Source organism: Cucumis melo, chromosome 7 (genome assembly GCF_025177605.1).
Source record: "Cucumis melo cultivar AY chromosome 7, USDA_Cmelo_AY_1.0, whole genome shotgun sequence".
Lineage (NCBI taxonomy): Eukaryota > Viridiplantae > Streptophyta > Magnoliopsida > Cucurbitales > Cucurbitaceae > Cucumis > Cucumis melo.
The window spans coordinates 28,178,116-28,183,562 of NC_066863.1; positions in this window are offsets into that span (position 1 = coordinate 28,178,116).

Below are 5,447 nucleotides of genomic sequence, written 5' to 3' on the forward strand. Positions count from 1 at the left end.
AACCCTCATTTCCCCCCTCCTATTTCTTAACCAATCTCATTTATAACTTCCACCCCCACTACTACTACTACGTCACGCACGCGTATACGCACTTATGAAACATTTCTTAATACGTTCCTTGTCCATGAAATCTTATAGTTTGACTTAAAATCTTTTTTATATATTCTTGTCTTTCAATTTTAAAGTTTTATGTCACTATAATGAATCTCATTATCTTTCATATTTTTTTTTATATACATCTTTTCTTCTCTCTTCCAATAAATGCACTAGCGATGTCACGTGAAAGTTAAGAGCGTTTTTTTTTTTGTCCAGATGATAGAGACTATAGATTTTGGTTTATCAAATTAATTAATTAGTTTGACTATAAATAATTAATAATTGTTAATTATGTTATAACTCTTTCCATATATAATTATATGTTGTATGGTAATTTAGCCATTTTTGTACGATGAATGGCAACTTTATTTTGGTAGCCCATGCTATTAAATTTTTGTTTTATTCGCCACATAAGATATGCAAATCAACATTTATATTTGTATCATGGAAAAATTCAGAGAATGTAACACAATAGAGCAACAAATCTTCATTAGCGTAAGTATATCATATAAATAAAATAGACATGCTAAAGTGAAACATTTGCTAATTTAAATTATATTTTTCTTTTCCAAAATATCTATTAACATCGACATTTTTATAGATATTTTCACTGATATTTATGTAAATTTAAGATCTAGATAGTTTTATCGACCTCGACAAAGTTCAAGTGTATCCTAACTCTTACCTAGTTTTCAATTGATTAGTGAGCCATCTTACACCTTTGTTTTGGGCCTTCACTCAAATTGTGGAGGACTTGTCCACAAACCCAACAAAATTGAGCTATGCACACCAATTTCCCTAGTTTAAAGTGTGATTTTGAAAATTGAGAGTGAAAATCATGTAGAATAACATGTCTATAATTACATCCTCATTCTCAAATATGACCAAAACATCAATAATAATTATAATAAATTACTAAATAAGTTTAAGGCTGACTTAAATTACAATATTACATAAAAATCAAGTCCAAGAAAATGCAAAAGACACAAAGTATGGAAAAATCTACCCCATTTTTTTCTCTATCTCTACGACACCATTCCCATCTTCTCTTTCCCACACTCTCCATTTTTTCCTCTCCCTAATACCCAGCAACAATCACTTACCAACCCCTGACCCTCAAAGCGTGAGATGCTTCAAATGCATGCAGCAGATGACACCAGATATATATGAATATGAGGCGAACCATACAGATAGCACCAGATCTAATGTGATATTCTTAAATCTGATCAAGTCGAGCGTATGAGGTTACGTCGTTGCAGAGCTCCACACAAAACAAATGTTTACGATATGGATATGGTTTATGATCGACGATGCTTAGATGGATCTAAGTTGGGCGATGCTAAATGTGGTTGGTGGGCGATGATTTGAGGTTGTAGATCAGCTCTATGGGTGGACGGAGGATCTGGGTAGAGCATGATTTCACCGACGGTAGTGGAGATCATCGTTGCTCCCAACCACCTCCACATGAAAGTCAAGTGTAGTACTTACGTAGTATATGCATGGTTTATATCAACATCCTTTGTTTTGGTTTCAAATATTATTATTATATAGTATGAAGTATATATATATATATATATATATATATATATATATATATACTTTGTAAAAAAAAAAGCCTAAATATAAAATATGTTTAATGTTTATCTTAATAGAAACGATATTAAAATTAACATATGGAGAACATATTACACAAAGCCTTTAAATTTACACTTCTTTCTCAATAATGCATTTGAAACAACTCCATATATATTTGAAATACAACACATCTAGAATATCATATTAAAAAAAGAAAAGGATTCTGACCATAAATGGAAGGTGACTCTAAAGTAATTAGGACATCATTTTTTTAAAAGTTTTTAGGAAAATTTACTATATTAAGTTAATAAGTCACCCACAATTAATTATGATATAAAATTGATTTTCACATTTCAAACCTATGAATCAAAGGAGTGATATATAACAACTAAAAGCTTGATTTATTATTGTACCAAACTTTGTGAAGTGGTAAAGCTTGGGAGGTTGTTGATCATATCAGAATGAAATTTAAATTAGGGTTAATTGTTAGATTCAGAACTATCATAAATAGTAAGGTATACTTTATATATATATATATATATTTAAAATTGGTATATTATATTTATAAATGAAATGAGGAAAGGGTTGAAAGTCTGAAAAAAAAAAACAAGACAGGGACGAAATTCCATTCAAACTCCAGACCTCGAAATCTTAAACTCCCCTAATTTCAAAGGTATCCTTGTCAATCCCCTTTCAACAGTCAACATGTTTTAATTAAAATTTATATATTAATTAACTTTTCAATTTGAACCAAATCATAAGAACATTTGTTTTGTTTTTATCCCCCATGTTATGCGGGTGCCAAAGTTTCCTTTTGACCATTTTTGTTTGAGTTTTTGATGAGTACTGTTCAATCTGTTTTTATTCGTTTCTTGGGAATGGAGATTCATGGGATTTTCAAACTATCTTCTTCCTCTCTCCCCGGCCCCCCTCTCCTTTGACGTTTTCCCCTTAGCTTCCTCCATTATTATTTCTTTGTTTCCACTTTTACAATACCTAAATCACTCGATGTAATTCATCTTCTCTATCATTATCATTGTTATAATATATATCTTGTTGAAACTCGAATCTTATCTATGGAGGGATTTTTTTAGACTTGACTCTCGACTCGCTTCTTTCCTATATTTTGAGCTGACCTGAGTAAGAGATCCTTACACCAATGTGATACTTATAACCAACTATATTGTGATGGTTAAGTTATCATAAGGAGAGAAACAAGTAAGGTTGAATTTTTCTTTTGGAGATTACTTACTCCCTATCTCCTTCAAAATAATTGAATGTGATTATTTATCGGTCGTTTTACTAACACATTGCTCTAGTTACCTTGTAATGTATGCCGTGTTGTTGTAGGATGTTAGGTTCAAATATGTCTTGATTACTTGGTTTTTTCTTGGCATTTATTCACAATTCCAATTGGTCCATCAAAACTTTGAAACGTTAATATTTTCCTTTTGAGGCACATAATTAATTACTATATTTTTAACGACATTCTCTTAACTTCTTAATGTTCATAAGCATACGAACTAATTCTCAGCATAATTGGAACACGTTATATATTAAAAACAATACAAACTATTCTATTGCATAAATAATACACATAAATAGGAAGATTTTATTGGAGAGAAATGACAGTAAGTACTATGCGAGGTGACAATAACTAAAGAAAAGCCAAAATATATTGAATATGATATCACACCTTAAGAAAGGCATTGTAGATGCCATTAGGGTGACATATAGACCAAATTACCCTAAATTATATTCTTTTTTAAGACATTGATAATTGTGTCCTCTCTAATTCAAACCTTATGCCTATATATATTTTTCTTTTTAATTCACCAAATTTTCGCATCTTAAGATCTTCCTTCGGATTTTATATATATCCACTTGCACCCTCAATTTGTTTTCATTTTTTCATTTTTTTAACCTATACTTTTTGACTCATTTTCACACACATATATATAGTAGACCCTCAATAGTTTCTTTTTCCTACTTAAAATTTAGGCATACGTTTGAAACATTTTTTTTAAGTGTTGAAAAAACGCTTTTGAGTATATTAAAAAAGAAAGTGTTCTTAAGTATGTAAAAAGTAAAAATTTATATTAACATATGTGTGTGAATTTGGGAAGAAGAGAAAACTATACCAATTGAGAGATATATTATAACTTCCTATTTGCTCAATGGTATTAATAGCGTTTTAGGATCGATTAATTTTTTAGAATTTTCTGTTTTAAACCAAACTAATTCATGCACATAATTTTGGAAAAATTAATTATTTATAGCTTTTCAAATGATTTTAAATATTATTTATTTTCTATGTAGAAAAAGTTCGATTAATAAATAAAAAGAAGCACTTAAAAAGTTTTGGATTAATTTAAATGCCACTTGGTAAAGAAAGATTATCCAAAAATGGTTTTTTTTTAAGGAATCATCGGAAAAAAATAATCAAAATTTGTTGTATGAAAAGAAAACATTAGTTTTTAAAAATTAAAACGATTATTAAACAAAATCTATAGTTCGAGTTCGAAGTAATGAAATGTACTCAAGTAAAAGAAATTCTCATCTTAAGATTGGTGGCTATAATCAAATAAATAATATGTGCATATATAACGCTACCAAGAATGAGGTTTGAATCGACATCTAGTTCCATAAAAAAGAAAAATCTAAAATGCATTAGCTAAGATTTTTCTAAGAACGTCAAAATGAGTATTGAGATAGTCTTTAATAGAATTTCCATAAATATATATGTGAAAATTCACGAACGTAGATTTTTTTTTTAAACGATAGACCAACCAACTAAATCGTAACTTTTAAGATAAAAATTCGATTTAACCACCATCCACATTTAGAAAATGATATTGAAAAAAGAAAGAAAGAAAAAGAAAAGTCAAATCTTCCGGCAATCCCAAACGAATACTATAATATATACAAATACTTTGTGTATAATATAAAAGAAAAGCTGCCAAACTCTTTATACATATATATATATATATGCTCTCTTGGATTTGGATATCTCTTTGCCTCGACCGACTCTCTCTCCCTCTTTTCTCTTTTTAATTACAATATTCTTTTTAGGAATCCAAAGATGGTTAATTTCATTCTCTCTCCCCCTCTTTGATCTTCTAATGCTTTGATATATTGAGACAATTATGAATATATATATCTTCATCACAGTGTGATATTGTTTTGGTTAGATCATATGAATTTTTATATTTAGAAATGTCTTTCTCTTAAACGGAGTTAGGTTGAAACGACGTCTCTAACCTTTTTCTCTAGAAAGTTTTCATTTGATTTCAATTTAATTTGTGAGATCTGTTCCTTTTGTAAGAAATTATTCTCATTCAAAGAGAATTGTCCTAGCAAGTAAATGAACATCTCTAATCGTATTATCGAAGATGTACAACTATGGGAAATTTGTTCGAATTTTAAAATTACCAAGTACCGAAAGAAATTATAATTATTAATGTGAAACTATGAAAAAAAAAAAAGAAATTAACAAATAAAGATAAGCAGAAAGGTGTGCATTAGAGAATAATCAACACAAACATTCACGCAGTTCACTAACAATACATTACTTACGATCACAAACACAAAGACAATAATCAACTTAATTATTATTAGGGAGGACATTTCAAAGCATAATTAAAGTAGAAACATATCCCAAGGTTAAAAAGTTTATATAGTGCATCTCTCTAGAACCCTAATGTAGTATGGCGAATACAAAAATACAAACTTAAATTTAGGGTTTAGAAAGATCTCATAGTTAGTGATTCAAAGCA